Source organism: Aotus nancymaae, unplaced genomic scaffold (assembly GCF_030222135.1).
Source record: "Aotus nancymaae isolate 86718 unplaced genomic scaffold, 86718_ANA_hifiasm-v0.15.2.pri h1tg000012l, whole genome shotgun sequence".
In the NCBI taxonomy this organism is placed as follows: Eukaryota; Metazoa; Chordata; class Mammalia; order Primates; family Aotidae; genus Aotus; species Aotus nancymaae.
Genome location: NW_026988423.1, coordinates 18,827,613 through 18,848,970, shown reverse-complemented (window position 1 = coordinate 18,848,970; position 21,358 = coordinate 18,827,613). Strand labels below are relative to the sequence as shown.

Genomic DNA, 21,358 nt, shown 5'->3' with positions numbered 1-21,358 from the left:
TCACACCTCACTCTTGCTCTCTTTTCTCCAGCCACACTGAACCTGGCAGACTCCCTGGAGGAGCTGTGCTCTTCCTGATTGCCAGGCCTGTGCACATTCTTCTGCATGTCTTCTGCCTCTGACATTCTCCCACACTTCCCTGGCTGCTATGGTGCAGTTGGAGCCCCTATTCATCGTTCATGCATCGGCTTCAATACCTGGGGCCCTGTGGGTAGGTGCGGCGACTCTCCTTTATGCTCCCATAGCACCTGGTATATTCCAGCTCTTGGCCCTTACTGTGCTCCATTCTAAATGCCTGTGGTCCTGTCTTTCTCCCTCACCACACCGTAAGCTCCCTGGCAGAGGGACTGTGTCATCTTGTGCACAGCTGCATCTGCCTGACACACAGTGGAAACCTATTACTATACATATTTGTGGAATAAATAAAATTAATTCAGAGCCACTCAATTTAATAAACTTTTTCAGAACTGTTATTTAGAAGGCTTAAAGTGATAATGCCACCATGTCAAGATGAAATAGTACTTTTTATCATTGGCTAATAGTCTTCATAGCTATATTATCTGATCCAGGGGTCGCCTCTCACAAGCCTTGGCATTTTTCCTTCAAGATGTCTCCTAGATGCGCTCTTCCATTGCATTCTGATCATCACCGCCCTGTTCAGGCTCTTGCTGCATCACACTCAGAACACTGTAAGATGCAAGGGTGTCTCCACACCACCAGCCACCTGCAAACTACTCAACAGATGCGGGTTCCTCCAAGGCCGCTTGATTCCTCACACTTTCTTACTCAAGAAGATACAATGGCTCCCAATTTGAACTGACTCTAAATTCCTCTACTTGGCTTCAAGGCCTTCTTCCATAACCTGTCCCGGTGAGCCACCCAACTCCACAGGTAAGAGGTCCTCACCGGCCCTCTCTGGGTGCTGCCTGACTTCCCTGAGTCTCTGTGCTTGAGCAATGCCCAGTCCCATTCCTCCACTCCATTTTCGAGAGCAGAGTTTGTGGACATCAAGCACTCCAGCCCCTTGCTCTTCTGTCCTTTCCAATCTGCCACTCCACTCTGTTCCTTTCAACATGTCTTAGCATTTTGTTGTTACTTTTGAGACAAGGTCTCCGTCTGTCACCCAGGCTGGAGCGCAGTGGTGCAATCACAGCTCACGGCAGCCTCAACCTCCTGGGTTCAAGTGATCCTCCCACCTCAGCCTCCTGAGTAGCTAGGCCTACAGGTGCAGGCCACCACACCCACCTAATTCTGTTTTTATTTTTTTTTTTAGAGATGAGGTTTCACTATGTTTCCCAGGTTGGTCTCGAGCTCCTGGGCTCAAACAATGCTCCCACCTTGTTCTCCCAAAGTGCTGGGGGTTCCAGGTGTGAGCCACTGTGTCTGATCATCTTAGCTCTTCTTTAAATATGCCTGTGTTTTAATTTTGTATTAGAGCCTCGTAAGAGCCAGAACTACTTTTACATATATCTGTAGCCCACCATGCTGTTTTCAAATCTCCTCAGATTTCCTGAAGCTTGACTATATACCAGGTATGATGCGAGATGCTTAATATGTAACATTTGGTTCATCCTAACAACCACCATTTACAGTACATGCCATCATCACCCCCACGTAGCAGATGAGTAAATTCAAGCTCAGAGAGGTTAAGCACTTTGCCCAACACCACACAGTGGGTAATACAGTAAAGGTGAATCCAAACATAGGCAGCCTGATTGCAGAGCCTTCACTCATAATCCCCGTACCCTTCGGCCTCCCTAGGGTTCCATCTGCAAAGATGTTTCATGGGTAAGACCCCATGGGTGGGGTCTGAGCTCCCTTCTCTGAAAGAAAATTCAATTTATCTATTTTACTCATCAGGGTTTTGGGGTTAGAAAAACAGTTCCAATAGTTTTCTACAAATTTGAAAACCTCTGCCTTGGAGAATCAGCACATACTTTTAAGGGAATATAACTCCAAATACAAGCTGTTCCAGCACAGACTTAAATACCAATGAACATTGCTTGCAGTGAAGAATCTGAGGACCCTGGAGGAGGTCTAGAATGTGAAGTCCTCCGGGGATATTGACTTTCTTTATCTCACTGACACCTATCTTTCTACTGATGAGGAGGATATACTCTAGTAAGTGCTCAACAAATGTGATGTGAGTTGACTGGCCAGGTAAGTGGGTGATAAAGTACCCCAGGGAGGATATGAACTCACCTTTCCTGAAGAGCTTTAAAAATAATTATTGTTGGGCTAGGCACAATGGCTCATGCCTGTAATCCCAGCACTTTGGGAGGCTGAAGTGGGTGGATCACCTGAGGTCAGGAGTTTGAGACCAGCCTTGCCAACATGCTGAAACTCCGTCTCTACTAAAGATACGAAAAATTAGCCAGGCGTGGTGGCACGTGCCTGTAATCCCATCTACTCAGGAGGCTGAAGCAGGAGAACTGCTTGAACCGGGAGGCAGAGGTTGCAGTGAGCCAAGATCATGCCATTGTACTCCAGCCTGGGCAACAGGGTGAGACTCCATCTCAAAAAATAAAAATAAATAAATAAATATTGTCATTTGCCTTAGGTGGCTGGGGTTGAATTTCACCTGGAGGCCGGAAGAATCCCACGGTGACCTCTGGGTGTCCCTTCAAACCCATCCTCAGGGCAAGCACCTGGTACATGGCTTAGAGAACTTTGAAGAAAGAGCCAAGGAAAATGCAAAGCAGTCATGACGTGTGTTCACAGGGGCAGCAGCCAAGGCTACCTTTCATCCATTTATACTGGAAATGCAGAAAGCCCCTCCAAGAGCAGAGTGGGCCCAGATGGGAAAGCTGGGGCTGGGTGAATCATAGCTTCCTCACAATTAGAAACTGCCCCCAGTCCCAAATCATTCACCATCAGTGATTTTCTGTAGATCTGTAAGAAATCTGATTTTAATTGTATTTCTTCCTTGGGTTCTATTGGCTCTCACAGCTCTCTAAAGGAGAAAGGGGAAGCATAGGCCTGAGGAGGGAGGCACCGGCTGGGAAGGGGAGGGCGTCCTGTGGGCTCCCACACTGGAGCCCCGCAATCGGCGAGGAGCCCGCCACGCCACAGGCTTCCAAGGGATGTGGTACGGAGGGTTCTTAGAAAACAGCCATCACTGTGGGCTGGAGCAGCTTCTCGCTTTAATGACTGAGACACAGAGAGAAAGGAAGGAGGCCAGGTAGGAAATAAAGGGCCGGATGCGTACCATCAGACAAGTGCAGAGGAAGATGAAGACAGATAAGCACACACGATCTAGTAAAGGCGCTCCCTCGGCCCAAGCCTGACCACATCTGCTTGCATTCAAAGTCCCGCCACTCCACCCCCACCTCACTGAAGTCACGACACTGAGCTGAGTATGTGAAAGTCCCTGTCCTCAGTGACTCTGGGCCAGATCCCTCCTTACACATGGATAACACAAATGTCAGCTCCCATTGCTAGCTCCCACTCATGAAGCCCCAATACTCCCACGCCCACCCGGACAGGCTCTGACTTCTCCCCAACCCTCCAGGGTGAGACCAAAGACAGGCAGTTCCACGGACACATGAGTGGAGCAGGGCGAGACAGACGAAATCCTCTCTCCCAAGGAGGCTTGTGCCTTTAAATTGTCTCTGTAATGGCTGGCTCAGAGGCAGAAATATTTGGCAGCCCTGAAATTAAAAGTGATAAATTTCCTCGCCAAGCTTTGATCGATAATAGAGGCCTCATCTGTTAATCAATAAGACAGTCTCTGCCTGTTTACTGTGCATATGTTGTTCACTGCTGCCTTCAGTATGATGTCAGGTTTGCATTCAAAGCAACTCAAGTGTGTATAAACCACATGGCTATTCCCAAAATGCATTACGGTGACATCATGCAGCCACTAATACATTTATAAAGCATCAATGGTGGGGGGTGAAGGGGAAGGGAAGGAGGTCATGCCAGCTGAACACAGCAGGTGCACACGGACCTAGCAGTAGCATTTACACCCACAAAATTTCCTGGGGCTCAGCCTGGAGTGGGGAGAACTTCAGGGACACAGCTCTGGGATGGCCATGACTTGCCATATCCTTCCTACACACAGGGGCTGGTTTTGAATGTCCAGGAACTATATGCCAAGAGGTGGATTACAGTAAATAAACAAAAGAGATGAAATCCCTTCCCTCAGGGAGCTTACGTTCAAGAGGGGAGGGCAGATTTTTAAAAAGCAAGTAAATATAGAACAGGCCAGGTGGTGATAAGTGATAAAAAGAGAACTAAATTAAGGGAAGAGGGCCAGACACGGTGGCTCACGCCTATAATCCCAGCAATTCGGGAGGCTGGGATGGGTAGATCACTTCAGCTCAGGAGTTCAAGACCAGTCTGGCCAACATGGCGAAACCCCATCTCTACTAAAAATACAAAAATTAGCCAGGCGTGGTAGCTGAATTTTAAATCCCAGCTACTCAGGAGGCTGAGGCAGGAGAACAGCTTGAGCCCAGAAGGCAGAGGTTGCCATGAGCTGAGATCACACCATTGCACTCCAGCCTGGGAGACAGGAGTGACACTCTGCCTCAAAACAAACAACAACAAAAACAAAAAAAGGCAGTAAGTGAAGATAAACGGAGAATGCCGGGGCTGTTCTTTTACATAAGGTAGTCAGGGAGGACCTCGCGGATGCGCTGACATCTGTGGAAAGCAAGGCCACCGTGTGAGAACACTCACACCGGGCAAGGGAAGACGACAAGGAGGCCAGCTGCACGGGATCTAAGGTTGAGGTGGGAGAGGCGAGGGTGGGGAAGTTAAGGAATAGATTGTGGAATGAAATTAAATAGCAGAGGGAGAATGGCAGAAGATAAAGGGGGTTAGACCCTTGTTATCCACAGCAATCACAGATCCAAGTGAACCAAGGACAACAGCAGGATCTAAGCCGCAGGCACCAGGTCCCATGCCTAACTTGGCCACTCACTGCTGTGGGCATCACACGAGTCATCACACCTTGATGAACTGATTCCCAATCTGTAAAATGGGAATGAGCCTGTCCGCCTGCCTCCCTGAGGCTGCTGTGAGGAACATATGGGATAACAGACATGAATGAATACAAAACTCCCTGTCAATCACAAAACACTCTGTGGACAGCAGAGGTCCTTGGTGGGTTTTGTACCACAGGAGGCAGTGCAGTGTGGTTAAGAGCTCCACATTTGGATCAGACAGATCGGAGGTCAAATTGTCAGCAAGCTGCCAATCTCAGGGAGCCTGTTGCCTCAGTTGTAAAATGGGAGCAGTAAGAGGAGGTCCCTCGGAGAGCTATGACACAGTGGGGAAAATGCTCCACCCCACAGCTGGTGGGTAGATACGCAGAACCAGTAAGTCGCAGCTACCATTATCTCCAGTCACTTTTCCTTTAAAGAAAGAGCTCCCTTCATGCAATTAAAGTATGATTGATTTTACTGGAATTGGATGTACAGTTATTTGGGGGCCATTTATCTTGTGTAAAGTGAGTCTCACATTCATAAAGACATATGGCACCACACCTGCACATACATGAACACACACACACGCACACCCCACCTTGTTCCTCTAATTTAAAGATGAGTGATTGTTTTGTTGAGGGGAGCAGAAAAATCTGCCGTAGAACCAGTATGTCAGTATCAGCAGCTATTCACCAACCTGGCTCTGAAATCTTCCCTGGACAAGGCCCTGGAGCCCCATTCAACTGTCCTGTATTTGGGGCTCTCTTCCATCTTCCCAATGGACTGTAAGCTCTGTGAGAGCAGGTTCCCACCTGTCTTGGGCTTTACCATATCCTGATGCCCTGCGCCACGCCCGGCATACAGTCCGTGCTCACTAAATGCTTGTTAAACAAAGAAGGCCCCAGGCAAGTTCCTGGGTGCAGAACTGACCTGAGAAGGGTACAGTGGCCACTCAGGGCACTGCCAAGCTGTTTGTCCCCTAGGGGGTGGCAGAGTCCTTATTCTACACACTCAGTTCTCTACTACCCCTTTTTTAAAAACTCAAGGATGTGGTCTCTGGCTAGGTCTCAGGGAGTTGAGAGGAAAAGGAAGGAAAGGTTAGGAAGTGGGGCCGTCTGCTGCTTCTGGTGCAAGACCTCCCTCTCATCAGCATGTCTGCTCCCAACCCAGCCCAGCGTTCACTGTGGCAGCCACCAAACAAGCCCTCCCTCAGTGAGCCTCGTGCCCCCTGCCCCCGGGCAATAATCTGCTGAGCAGCTACTCCCTACCCCAGGCACTGAGTTTATCTGACATTCCAGGTACCAGTTGTGAAACAGACAGACAGATATTCTTGCCCCTGCCAGTCTCCCAGGGACCCTGCAGACTGAGAGCTTCAGGATGTTCTAAGCATCGCCCTGCAGGGAGCAGGGAGCTCTCTGACCGTTTTGGGTTCTCCAGACCCCTACTCTTCTCCCCTTTTTCCCTGACTTCCTGACACCTCCAGAAGGCTGGGGATAAAGGAAGGAGGAAGGTTCAAAGCTGGTTAAAGTTTGATGGAAAGAGAGAATGCACATGCCAAAGGCAAGACTCAGGCCTCTGTGTGTGGGAGCCTCTCTCCCTCTGTGCCAAGGATCACCCCAACTCACAGGAATCAAAGGAGGGAACAGCCAGCAGGGCACTTCCAAAAACATAAAGCTTTCTCTAAATGCCCAAGATCTCAATGACAATGAAGCTGAAATCCAGTAGGAGCCATGCAAGTTCCCCGCAGCTGCCCCCTCTCCCTCGACAAAGAGCCTCCTTCCCTACCTGCCCTAACCAGGAATGGGGCTCAGGGGGTACCGGGCATCCAGGAAGGAAGGAGAAGATACTGAATGCAATCAGATATGCGTGGTGTCTCTCTGAAGGAAATAAGGCAGAAGCCAGTGAGTGAAGAAAACAAATCCAAATCCCTCCCTTTCCAAAACCTCTCCCACCCCCATGCTAATAATAAGCAGCGAAAAAAAGGAAACACTGAAAAAACACCTAATGTTTGCCAGCATCTAATGTTGAGTGGTGTGTCCTTTTTTTTCAAAATTCCTTGAGATTTTAAAATAAACATCTTGAATGTTCTGATGAGAACTGCACGCCTGCTTACATAAGGAAGTACAGAGTGTACCAAAACAGCAGACCCAAAAAAAGCATAAGCTGTCAGAACAATGAGTACAGACTCGGGGCATTTTACAACAGGCCACGGTGTACAGTTTTATTTACAGTACCTCTTATCAGACGGAGAACAGTACACTGGCTGCCAATTCCAAAGGCCGGCACTGTGTGTTCTTTTCCCTCAAGGAGATGTGTACTCCTGGAGAGGAGCTTGAAGGCGCTCTCTCTCTCTCTCTCTCTCTCTCTCTCTCTCTCTCTTGCTCTCGCTCTTTCTCCTTTATCAACAAAACAAAAAGCTGATCCAGAACCAGAGTTTCTGGAAGGTACACAGATTCAGGAAAGAGGGAAAAGGGAAAGCAGGTGGGCAAACACTAGGTGAAAGGAAAATAACCAGGCCCATCGATCAGCCCAGGATATGGTTCAAGGGTAGCTATGGGTGACAGGGCTGCAGGGAAAATCCTGAGTCCAGCCTCACTACAGGACGGGAAGGTGAATGAACTAATGATACCGGGCCCCACATAAATATAGGATAGAGAAAGACTCCAGGAAAGTCTCCTGGGCTGAGCAACAGAAAAACGGAAGTCACCTGGGATTGAGGACAGGTGGTTTTCAGATCCCCAAAAGCCAGTGTCCCACCAGTGACCTGGTAAATGACTAACACCTGATGTGTGGCTAAATATCCACTCTGCAGAAGAGGAAACCGTGGAATGGGTCAGGAGAAAATGCTGAGACATCTTTATGACTGACAGAACATTTTTTATCCTATCCAATTAATGTCATGTTACCAGGAAGCTCCATGGTGCCCTTGTCTCTTACTGGGATCCCAGTCCCTCTCTCAAGTCCCACAGAGAGCACACAGGTTTAACTTGTCCCTTATCCCCACAACTCAGTTCTCAGCCAGAGTGGCTTGGAAAACTCTTTTGTTACCACTTTTAGCACCAGCAGGTAATCCAGCAGGCTTAGAAACACTGTTCGAGCCAGAACAAACACATGCACTCAACATTAGGCTGCACAGTACGGCAGTTAAGAGCACGCTCTCTGGAATCCAACAAACTCCGGTTCAAGTCCCAGTTCTGCCATGTCTAGTGACCACCCTGGAGAAGTGAATTATCTTTTCTGGGCCTATTTCTTCACCTAGAAAACTGGGCTCAGAGCGTTTATGCCACAGGGTCAGCTGAGGGCTGATTAATTTACAATAATATATGTAAAGTGTTTAATACCGTGTCTGGCATACAGTAACTGCCCCATAAATGCTAGTTGTCATTAACACCAACATCCTCATTGACATCAGGAGGTAAAATAGTAGCAATGTACAAGACACACACAAACATCAAACGCATGCAACAGATGCATCACACAATTTAAAATACTCTTACCTTTCCAACCAAAACACACCAGTAAAGACAGGGTCAGATCAGTCTTTCCCAGGAGATCAAGGAAATGGCTGCCATCACCACCCATGGCCAGTGTTTAACGGTAATTACTACCTTCCTATTCCTACCCAGAAGGGAACCAGGGAGTGCAAACCAGTTTGAGATGAATTATGTTTTTAAAAATACACAAGTGAATTATTTTAAATAAAATACAATAAATAGGATAATAAATCTGTTGCAGATTTTAAATAAGTAAAAGCTGCGTGTGGTGGCTCATGCCTATAACCCCAACACTTTGGGAGGCTGAGGCGGGCAGATTGCCTGAGCTTAGGGGTTTGAGATCAGCCTGGGCAACATGGTGAAACCCCAGCTCTACTAAAAATACAAAAAATTAGCCAGGCATGGTGGCGTGCACCTGTAATCCCAGCTACTGGGGAGGCATAAGAATCGTTTAAACCTGGGAGGCAGAGGTTGCAGTGAGCCAAGGTCGTGCCACTACACTCTAGCCTGGGTAACAGAGCAATACTCTGTCTCAAAATAAATAAATGAAATAAAAATCTTCCTGAAGTCCAAAAGTACTGACTCAAGGATTCATCTTACCATTGCCTCTAATCTCTTTCTTCTCCTGGCAACTTCTATGTCTGGGCAATCATGGTAAAGTGGTAATCAGCACAAGGGCACAAAATGTCTCTTACTGTAGGAATGTCAGCCCCTGCTGTGATGAACCAGACTTCCTTCCAGAGATGCCTTGCCAACTGAGAGATCTCTCAGAGGTTAATGGCCAGGCCCCTCAAAATGAAGTCCCACAGCAGCTCAAAGCCAGAGATGGCTTTAGGGTGCTACCACTCATTGGTGGTATGGTACCAGCATCAACTTTGCAGCTTCACTTCCCTCCTGAAAATGAAGCTATTAATCCTGATAGCTTAAACAAGAACCTATATGAAGTACCTGGCACATAACAGGTACTCAAGTCACAGTCATTAGCATGATGATAGAATAATTTCACTTCATTAAGCTGATGAGCCCCAGGAGGACAGCCCCTGACCACACCCTACAGGATATGCAACCCACAGTATTTCCAGCCCCACAGCCCTGGGAGAAGGCCAGGCCCAATCGCCATGAGTAAATGGCCTGGGTAAATGAGACACTATGTTCTCTGGGGCTCTCGTCTACATGGTATTATGCTATTTGGAATGGGAGACAGGACCACCCTTAGATGAGGCAGGGCAGACAATTGGTTCAAGGAAGGTTCTGCTGGCCAGTGCACACAAGATTTTCCAAAGTACCAAGAGAAACTGACTTGGGGTCCGGACTGTGTCTGAGCTGTGTACACTTGAATTCTTTCATCTCTCCATCTTGAAATGACAACTTTTAAACTGGGACATCTCTAAGGGACAAAATATGAACAGGTAGGTGTTCATAAGAAGCTGGATGCTCATGGCAAAGAAAGCTAAATGTGGCCATACGTGAGAGTTCAAATGTTTAAAACCCTTGGTGTTGGGAAGGTACTGTTGAGACCAAGTGCACCCTAAATATGGCACAGAGGATTTTATGCACACACACGCACACAGGCATGCACGCACATACCCTTCTCCCCTGAGTAGGATTCACAATACTGCCTGGGCAATAGAAAAAAGAACTGGGTTCCCTGGTTAAGCCAGCAGTAGCCTTTTCAAGATGAATACTCTGCTCTATCAGGTGGGTAAAATGGAACAGAGAGTCCAGACATTGGGAGAATCATTAGCCAGAGTCAGGCTGAGCCAGTGACGCTGTGCCAGAGACTGACCCCTGAGTTCCAGGGAATACCTAGGCTTTCAAGTGTTCATAACTTTGTTTAAAAGAGATAGCTTTGCAGCCTTGGCATTTGTAAGAGGCTGGATAATAAGGCCAGAGACATAGGAGTAAGGGTTTCTGCCATGATTTTACGGGACATCTCCGCAATTCCTAACCACCAACAATCACCCTCCTCCTAGGTCCCTACTTGGGAATTCTCAGGAGAGAAGTTCAGAAGGAAAAGCGAGGTTTCTGCTGGCCCGCAGCAGCCCCAAAGCTTAGTCTGTGATCGGAACCTTCAGTCTCCTCCTCCCATCCTCATTTATTCTGTTCCTTTCTTCTGAAGCAACTTCAGAATGCTCCGTCACAGGCCCGCACCCTAAATATGGCATGGAGGGTTTTACACACACACACACACACACACACACACACACACACGCGCGCGCGCGCACACACACACACACACATACCCCTCTCCTCTGAATAGGACTGACAACATTGCCTGGGCAATAGAAAAAAGAAAAGACCCCTCCAAGGGTGGTGGCCGGGATCCAAGTGCCTACCCCACCTATTTCAAGCTGATACCTGTCCCTGCCCCGGTCCCCCAGCATCCCCTGACACTCCTGCCGACTGACTTTTCATTTGAGGTATTTTAAAGGGGATAGGAGGCAGCGTTCCTCAGCCTCGATGGCGTTCTGGTCCTCCCGTGCTTTCTCCAGGCTGGTCCCTGTCTCCCTCATTTCCCACTGACTGAAGAGAATGCTGGGTCATCTCTCAATGTTGGGAACTCTTGAGAATCTCGATATTGACAGTTCCTTCATTGCTTGGTTCTCAGAATCCGCTACCCTCTCCATTCTCCTGGCATCTCTCTCCAATGCCACTTGCAACTGTCTTTGTAGTGTGTATGTATTTTATTTGTTTCTAAGATAAAATATCCTTAGGTAATAATATTCCAACAAATGATAAGAAATAAAGCTTTTTACAAGGCTCCAGATGCTGTCACAAGTGTGATAACCATTGCACTCTTCAAGAAACCAATTGGCAGAGTTCTGCATACAAGTTATCTGCTGACAATTGGCTGTGAGCTGTACAAGCCCTGAGGATGAGAGTTCTCTTCTGGAAACTCCACCAGGAAGCAGTGCCAGAGACCCCTAAGACATCCAGGTCAAGGCAGGGAAGAGGCAGGGTTCAGTCTGCACAGGAGGCTATCTAAGCCAAGGCCCCTGCTCCCATCACGGGCAGTTTAGTGGAGAACCTGGGCTTGATGTTGACAGAACTAAGATGGTAGCTCAGCTACCCACTAGCTAAATCAGGAGAATTAACAGCCTAACTCTCTGAGCCTTGGTTTCCTCACCTGTTAAAGGGATGGTGATATAGCCTTCCTACCCTAAAAGCAGGACTTCTAAGTTGTATGACAGCACTGACACCACTCACTCAGAAATGGGGCTCTAAGGTCATTGGGAGGTTTAAACAAGATGACGCACATGAAGGTGCCCGGCACAGAAAGTGCACTCGACAGGCGCACAACATCAATACTTTCACTCCTTCGCTTCCAAGGATCCTACAAAGGCTGCCCTGAAATGAGTAGTCACAATGCTGCCGCTGCCATAGTGTTGACAGTCATCACAATAAAAATACTAATAACATGTGATGCCCATTCGTGATGATACAAGCATTGCGCTACTTTACATGCAATATACCATTTAATTCTCCCAGCAACTCTACAATTACTCCCCATTTGATACACGTGCAAACTTCTTTTTTTGAGGCACAGTCTCGCTCTGTTGCCCAGGCTGGAGTGCAGTGACGTGATCTCAGCTTACTGCAACCTCCTCTCCCAGGTTCAAGTAATTCTCCTGCCTCAGCCTCCCAAGTAACTGAGATTACAGGTGCCCACCACCATGCCCAGCTAATTGCTGTACTTTTAGTAGAGATGGAGTTTCACCATGTTAGCCAGGCTGGTCTCGAACTCCTGATCCCAGGTGATCTGCTTGCCTTGGCCTCCCTGAGTGCTGGGATTACAGGCAGAAGCCACCTGTAATCCCAGTCTTAGATGTGCAAACTGAGGTTTAAAAAGTTTAGTTCTTTTGCCCAAGGTCTCATACCTAGCAAGCTTAAAAGAAAAAAAAAAAAAAAACACTTCGATCAGGGTGGCAGCATAGGAAGCCCACCTAACTCTCTTCATGGAGTCCTTTGCCCATTAAGAACAACGCTCACCTCCTGGTCCAGGCATGAAGCAACACTGTCTACCCAAGAGAGCCTGGCCTGGGAGCAGCACAGCGTCTAGACCGGGCTCTGCTGTAGACTTCAGTGTATTCTAAGATCCTGCTTTTCTTGGCCCATTTCTCCATCTACAAAGTGGAAGTCATGTTCCTAGCCCCTCCCAGACACTTAAAGCTATTATAAAGAGAAATGAGCTCAAAGGTGTGAAAACATGTAGGGAGGAAAAGGTACAACCGATCTTCTGGAGAAACTTATAACAAGACTCTAATTAGGCATATACCTCCACACTTGACTCCCTTCTTAGGCATTCTCCTTTTGACTTCTAAGCAAGCAAGATCTTCTATCATAAAAAGACAATCAGTTGCATTCACTGAAAGCAGAAAAAATGGACTCTCACATTGATGAATGATAGCAAATGACAAAGACCGGTATCAACAAGGTTTCTTGGTTAACCTTCAGTTCACCAAAAAGTCCTCTGATTACATCTTCTCTGAGCATCCTAGTTAATCAAGGCTTTGCCGAGCAGATCTTCACTCTCGGCTCTAAAGGTCTCTGCTTTCCCATGTCCCTCTGCTTATGCTCCTTAAAGTCTTCCCAGATTGGACACCTTCCCCCAGAACAGCAAGTAAATTCAATTATTTGGGGCTGAGTATGTAAATTTTAGGCCCAGTTATCCATCCTAGAGACTCTGGAGTTGTCAGTTACTTTAAATTCATTAATACGCATGTACAGGTACAGATGTGCTTCCACTGTGACTCCACTCTTGGTGACAGCTGGGAAAGAGGCCCTACCACCTGACCCATCCATCACAACACCTACCATCTCCATCTCAGACACGGAGTCCCAGAGACTGCCACCCTTTCTTCCCCTTCCCCGGGCCCCTCAGTGGCACCTCGAGGCTGCCACTCTCTCCAGGCCTGCTGTGGCTTTTAGAAAACAGAGCATGTCTATTTTTAGCCCTTCTCAGCCTAATAATACTCCCCAACACCCATTCAGCTTAATCACTTTATTGAGGACAAGAAGCGGGGCTCTCTAGCCCGGGTGCTTCTGATGTTAGGAAGTAGTAAAATGTTCAAACTGGTTAAAAATGACACTCATTGGCTTGCCTTTGGTGTTTCTGAAACCTTAATTGTGGCTCAGGCTGTGGATCTAAAGAGCCTTGCAGGTTTCAGAGTCTGGCTTCCTTACCTCCTGCACCATAATTGAGGTGTTACATTACAACTACAGCGCTGACATTTGCAGGCTCAAAATTCAGAAGCTTTAAGATGCCACACTTTTCAAAACAGAAATACTGCCTGCCACGCTCAGTGCCCATTCTGAGTAGGAACCACCTCCCCGCCGGAAACAAACAAACCAAAACTCATCCTTTCTGGCTCCCCCCGCCATGCCAAAGGTCAAGGTGGGAAACTATTTGCTATATTAAGCCCGTAGCTGCTTGAAAACAGAAAGGTTGTTTGGTGTAATTAGAAGACCTGTGAGTTTGGTGTGTACAGAAAATAGACTGTTGGCAGCTCGTCTGCGTGCACCTTTGAGACTGTGACTTCCAAAGCTTCAGGGTGAGCATCTGCAAGCGTGCAATCTGTACCATGTGAGCTGTGGGCTGGGAGAAGTGGGCAGCCTGCAAAGGGGATGGAAACAGCTTTGCTTCAGAAGTTAAGACCAGGGGCTTCAGGCTCACACAGCCCTAGGATCACAGCGCAGCTCTGTCTCTTACTTGCTAGGTAATCTTGGGCAAGTAAACTCAGTCTCCTCATCTGTAAAATGGACATCCTAGTAGTACCAACTTGAAATGGGTCTTGTGAGGCTCAAATGAGATGAAGTAAAGCACTGGGCACAGTACCTGGCACCTGAGGGCCTCCAGGAAACGTTAGCAGCCACTGTCATTGTCATCTTTGGTTTCCTCCTTTCTGTCACAGCCTCCTTCTAAGACCAAGTGTTTAGTCTTTGTCTCTTCTGCCTTGCCCAAGACAAAAAGGAAATCTGGGCACTAGAAGGGCTAACCATAACCAGCTGTGTGTGGTCACAGGACATTCTTAGACATGCAGTAGGGAACTCCTATGGACTCAGAGTAGGTAGATGGAGCTGGACCCACAGCAAGAGCATTGAGGGGATGACTTCTCAGGTCCCATTCAGCTAAGTGAGTGAAGGGCACGCCCCAGTCCTGGAAACTCACCTGGACGAGGCTCTTCTAGTTCCTGGGCAGCTTCCCCTGCTGCTCCTGTCTCCCTTTCTTTCCTTCTCAGGCAGGGTGCTTTGAAGCACCTTCATAAGCATCCTGCTCATCAACAGGCAGAGGCGGAATGCCTCATTAACTTTCCTAGCTACTTTTACAATTCAACCAAACACCACATTCCTGCTTCGATTCAGCCAGCCTCTGACTGTGACAAACTTTTATAATTTTGAGATGGAAGGAGAGAGTCCAGGCCAGAGACTGAAGGTGAAGTCCCGAAAAATAAAGTGGGAGATGGAGAATAGGAAAAAAAAAAAAAAGTCACTCAAAAAAAAAAAAAAAAAAAAAACCCAGCTCTATGTATGCTCCCAGGGCAGAATTCTAGGCGTGTAGGGCTGAGCAGTAGGGAAGAAAGCCATGCCGGCCTTGTGGTGTCAGAAAGATGGAGTGCTCCCGTGACAATGACTCTTCCTGTCACCTCGGGGGGCCGGGGGCTATATCGGGAACACAGTTACACGCTGTCCTCTGAGGAGCATGATTCAATGCTGATGGGCAGCAGGCCAGAGGTGAGGCAGGCCACCCAGAGGACAGGTTCAGCTTGGCAAGGCCCCAGGGCCCCTTCCAAAGGACACTCAAAGGCCCTTCCCAGGCCACTGAGCCAGCTCCTAGCTCCTAATAGAGATTCTGGATGAGGTGGAGTTCAGCGGGAGGACTGCCTGTCTAGGAATATTTCACCATCAAGAATCCTATGGCTAGAAAATATCCCCGCGCTTGTCATCACAGTCCTACATATGCAGGGCCACGCTTTACTCAGCCAGGACAGACAGGACCTCAGTAGAGATAGAGAGTATCATTTGGCCTCATTATCTATAATCAGACCCTGCTCTCGGTGCATAGATAAGTAATGAAGACAGTGCACTGCCCTTCTCTTTGCTCCTGGGTCAGCTTCAAAGGCTGTACCTGTCCCTCCCGAGCCTACACTCCAGAGTGTCTGACTCCAGACCCCAAATCTCAATTAATGCAAAACTGGCCCCCCAGCAGAGCTCTCTCAGATGTGCTGGATTATGTCCATCAGGCGCCAATGAAGGCGCTGGGAGATCCGGGATATTCAGGCAAGGCAGTAGCCTCCCAAAATATCTGGTCTCTGGGCCTTTATCCCAGGCTCATATTAGCAAAGGCAACCAAGGAAGGAAGACTACAGCAAATCAAAAGTTTCAGAGAGTTCTGCCTTTACCCGGAGTTACCTTGTTACTGAAAACGACTGTGGCCTTGCATAATTACTCCAACAAAACGCAGCCGCCAATGAGCTCCCTGTGCTCAATTAGCTTATAATAGTCAGCGAGAGAGCTGCTGAGGTTTAATCCAACTACCCCAGAAGACTTTTTATCCCAACTACCTAATGAAAAGTTTAGAATTTGCTTTTTTTTTATCTTGTCCCAGGCAAGTGAAAGAATTCCAATCAAAACGGGACTAGGTCGGGGGAAGGAGGAGGGAGTGCGTTAACTACTGGGGAAAAGTCTGGAAAAGATGTCTTTGTCAGGTTGAATCCTGGAGGGAGCCAACAAAAGGAGCCCCTGACCACAGAGGCATCCGCCCCTCTCTCCCACTGGCTTCCGTCTACGAGGGGAACAAGCTCAGTCTTCACTAACGGCATACACAGGGGCTTCACCCACGTGGTCCAAGAAGGTGGGCTGGAGCCCTGGGTGCCCCATCCTGAAACAGTCCTCACACTTCCTCCATTTGCCCTCCAGGGTGGCCAACTCTATCTCAGCCTCACCAAGAGGCAGCTCTCTGAGCTATGTCTTCTGGACATATGGCGCTCTAGGCACTCATAACATATTTTTTAGTCCATCAAGTCCTATATGAGAAATTTATCATCTTCTGGGTCTGCACCCAATTTTAAGCCTCGCTTTCATATGTATGTTTGTTTTGGGGATGCCTCCACTTGGAGGGGCCCCCTGAAGTGGCAGCTTTTCATCTTGAATGCAGTGTTTCTCAACCTGCAGGCCACAGAGGGCCACAGCCGTCTCAGGGATAGGAGGACTCCCAAGTGCAAGAAACTGGACTCTAAGTCTCTGCCAGGTAGCTGTGGGCAGAGGACAATGATGAAGAAAGAGATGCCTGGCTGGCTGGTTCTAGCTCACAGAAGTTCTTCCTTCCTCTTGTCCAGAAAAGGTGGTCCACTCCCACCACAGCACTCCTTCTGGGTACTCCGGCAGCAAAGACCTCATCAAAATCCCATGACCCTCCTACTGGAGCTCTCCTCATGCCCCTGGTTCTTGGGAGCTTCTCCCTGCTCTAAATGCTTCAGCACTTACTCCTTCCTCTTGTGGTCACAAGCACACCCAGCCTTGCTCATCGCCTTCTCTTGCCAGGGGGGCTCATGTCACCCTCTCGGCCAGACCATCAGCTTCTTGCAGACAAGGACACTGACTTCAACCCCTCTGTCTGCCTGCCACGCTTTGCACACCACTGGCCCTCAGTTCAGTTGCTAACTGATGAATGAATTCGCAAACGATCGCCCGCAAAAGAGGGCCACACGTGTGACCCAGAGTAGTCACTGAGGTTTCTCTGCTGCTCAGCCTTCCCCATCTGGTTCCCATTTGGCTGATGTTTCACTCCCCAGAGAAGGCTCCAGTATCCCCAGCGTGTGCCTGGGGAAGATGAAGCTGTCAGAGAACGGACATAAGCAGCCTCATGTCAAGTGGTCCAGCTTCACTGGACATAATCTGAAAGGTCAGGGAGGTCGAAACCTTCCTGACGTGTCACTCCAAGGCGCTTTAAGTCTAAGGTGCTAGTAATAGCCCAAATGGTCACAGCTCTCACATTTCTGGGCTGCAGCACAGGTCAGCTGCCCCTTTCACTCCACTGCAGCATCACAGGGTGCGTCTGCCAGCAGCAGAGCACCCAGCTGCATCGCCACACAGGAGGGACCACAGACAGCTCTCTCCTCCGTGGGGAGGAGGAGTGGGGACATGACACAGTCAAGCTCTCCTTGGGTGGGAGGACCACACATTAACCCACAGACCCTCCTGTAATGCTCCCAGAACCCTCCTATCCCCAACCCTACAAGGCACTGCGGAGAAGTCACACAGCCACAACTCACAACCACTGAACACATGCTCCTCTGGCAGAGCAGGAAGAGGCTAATAAGCCACACCTGCTCCTGGTGGCACAGGTGCAAGGCACTCAGGCAGCAGCCAATTACTATGCCACCCTCCCCACCCCCAGGACTCTTGGGCACAGGGCCTTCCCGGTCTCAGCTTCCCAGTTTGAGAGATTGGTTAGCTCTACAAACAGAGAAGCAGGCATTCAGGTGCTCTAACACCATGAGGCGAGGGGCTAGGTACAGCAGCACAGCATACTATTAACAGAAAAGCAAGATGCAGCGTGGAAGGAGAGAGAAAGAGAGGGAGGTTTGAGTCCAGCTCTGCTACTTTCTAGCTTTATGATCTTTGGCAAGTTAACTCTTTACTGTCTTCACCTGCAAAACAATCAGCATATCTGTCTTTCAAAGTTCAAGAAAGACTGAGTTCAGATATGCAGAACACACAGCACTGTGCCTGGAACACAGCAAGTTGCAGTAAATGTCTTTCTCTCCTTCCTGCATCCAAACCATGCATCCTGAGCCCTTCACTTCTTCAGCAGGTATTTCCTGAGAGCCTACTGTGAGGATGCAACAGAGCACGCTACTGACAAGGTCCCTGCCTTCCGTCCTTGTCTTGCCATCCAGATTGTTGGCTCCTGGGGCTGGAGGGAAGCAGGCAGTGTCTTGGGTCTGTTCCTTACCATGTGTCCATCCGCATGCCTGCTCACTCACCCATTAGGTTATTTTTTAAATGACTGAGTTATAACCACCATTCAGGTTACTAAGCGAGGTAGTATAGGGGACACAAATAAATCACATGTTCTCAAGAAGCTTAGAGTCTAGCAAGCAAAAAAGACCAAGCAAATAAATAGCTACGCAACAAAGAGGGTGACAGGTGCCATAAGAGGGGATAGATAAATGGCTAGGAGCGATCAGATGGGGGTGGCCTCTTGTCCTGCCCAGACAGACACATCCTATGGCTGAGTCGGCTGACTTTTCAAAAGAGAGGAGAAAAAAGAACACTCGCCAGTCTGGCACCAGTCCTAGCATGGGAAACAGGCAGGACCTATTTAAAACAACTAGAGGCAGGTTAGAGCCTTTTCTGGCAAGTCCCAAAACTCTTGGAGCTGACCAGATAACCAGATAGAACCAATCCTGTCAAAATCCTACGGATTTTTACAAAATCATTCAGCTGTTGCCAGGATGATAAAAGACTCTTGCCATTCAAAGGAAAGGTCCAGGCTCAGAGAAAGAAGGGGTTGCTGGGAGAGGAGGAGGGGGTTGGGGAAAAAAGGGAACGCCCTACAAATATAGATCAGGGTTAGGGAGAAAAGCCGGATGGCCAAGGACATTTATGCATTGTAGCTGCCTTACTACCTAATTAATTCAGTAATTTCAAAAACAATTTTATTTATGTTCCATTTACCACATCAAAGGTGAAAAAAATCCTACTGATGCTAAAATAATACCTCAAGGCATCTATTTTTAATCAGTTTTTTAAAAAAGCAAGGGGTGGAGGGAGAGTTTAAAAAAAAAACAAAAAACTCGCCCTGAATCTCTCTTGGGCAGACCACCAACCCTCAGAGAGAGAGACAGAGAGACAGAGAGAGACAGAGAGAGAGAGAGAGAGAGAGAGAGAGAGAGAGAGAGAGAGAGAGAGAGAGAGAGAAGAGAGAGAACACAGCCAAGCCCTCTCTGAGAGCCTTCCTGGCTGCTGAAAACCAAGCTTGTCAAAAAAAAAAAAAAAAAAAAAAAAACCCACAAATCCATAATGGCCCGAGGCTCCTCTCCAATCTATTTTCTGCTCAGCTGGTTTTAAATGAAGTTATTATGAGTCATTAAAACACCCGCAAGCCAGTGGAAGTCAGCCAATTACAATTTTAAATTTAGCCTGTTCTCTGCCCCATTCTCTTGTTTTCTTCCTTTGCCCACAGAATGCTGCTGCTGTTATTTTTTCCCTCCCTTCCTTTACCCAAAGTGAAAGAGACAGTTATGAAAATGCATAGTATTGCACGGAGCACAGAATCATTCATATGAAACTCAAATTATTAAATTTAAAAAATGCAAACTTCTGCCCCCTCCAAAGTCAACCCAAGTCTTGCCTCAGCCCACTGGATTCCTCGGAAACTCCAGTCTGAGCCCTAAAGGTCATGGGGCTATTTTTAAAATGAAAAGGTTCTTCCATGGGGTCTTGTTGAGAAACGTTCACATCCATCACAAAAAATCAACATTTTCATGGCTGAATCCAAAAGGTGGAAACACACCACCACCATCTGAGAATTAATAACAAACAATGAAGTTGAAATTCAAAGGTAAAGCAGGCTTTGCAATCAAGCATGAATGTCGGTGGAAGTCACTCAATATGATGAGCTCATTTAGTTTTTAAATCTTCAAGGTAATGGTCTGTGTGGGCCCATTACAGCCAAGGAACAAATTTGAGTATTTCATGTAAATGATTCTTCTCAATCTCCTTTTTCCCATGCTTGCACACACAAACACACACATGCACACATAGTGTTCTGATGAGGACTCTGCCCCCCATTTCTGGGACCATCACCACAGCTTTTCCATACCCTCTAACAAGTGAGTCCCTCTACCCAAACGACTGTCCAATCCAGCAATCTTCGCCAACCTCAAGTAATGGATGAGTGCAAGCTCCACAGAACAGATGGCCAGATGTCTGCATACACCTTCCATCACCTCCAGGCCCTTTCTCCCTCATGGTTACACACACACACACACACACACACACACACACACACACACACCCCAGTCCTCTGCCCCCCATACTTATAATTCTACTGCCACAAGGAAGGAAGGAGAGCCACAGCCACAGACCTGGGCAGTTGAGCACCTGGGAGAGGGGTGGATGCCATGCCATTTCGTTGACAGTCACCAAGGGTCAGTGTGGAGGCCAGGATGCTACCAAGAGGGGCTGCCTACCTGGTGGTTCTGGGTGAGCTGGAACTCACCGTCCATCCCTACCAAGCAGCCTCGCTGAGAAGAGCGTGTGAAATACTATGATATTTCCAGACCCACTGCTACCTGGAGCCATTTACCAAAGGCAGGAGGATTCAGCCTGACCTCTATGGAACATAGAACTGAGGCCTGTGAGAACAGATGTCCCATGCTCTGAAGGTCCCCAGAGCTGGGCTGATGTCACCCTCCTATCCTCAGCCCTGAGCCACCTCACTCAGTAGTTCCAAGTGGGGCCCCTCAACAGCAACCTCTCACGTGTTCACCGAGGCCTGAAGCTTCAGGCCTCTCCCTGGCACCAGCCCCTTCCCTGGGAGGGGCTCTAACACTTGATATTTATAATCCTTTTCTGAGAGATGGCATCCAAAACTGAGTACGCTTCAGGCCCCACCAAACCTAGATCTTCCCTAGTTGTCCAAACACTTTTATAACATGATATTCATGTATTTGACAAATACTATCAGTGCACAACACTCCTATGCACCAGGCACGCTGCCAGGGCATGAGTGTGTGAGGGCGGCTGCTGAGTCCTGCACTCAGGTGCCCAGTACAGGCCCAGGCGAGCACAGCACCACCTAAGTCCAATAAGGGCCTTGCAAAGCCTAACCCTGCTCAACCACTTGCCTGTCCTCAACCCAACTGGGATTTTGGGGGAACATCCAGGGACCTAGGAAAAGCAGGGTCCAAGCCAGAGAAGCCCCAC

The 21,358-nt window shown here is 48.2% G+C and overlaps 1 protein-coding gene across 3 annotated transcripts in view; it reads right to left on the bottom strand.

Moving 5' to 3' along the window:
- ZBTB16 (zinc finger and BTB domain containing 16) overlaps window positions 1-21,358 on the bottom strand; it is a 200,974-nt gene that overhangs the window by 72,673 nt on the left and 106,943 nt on the right. The window lies entirely within an intron of this gene.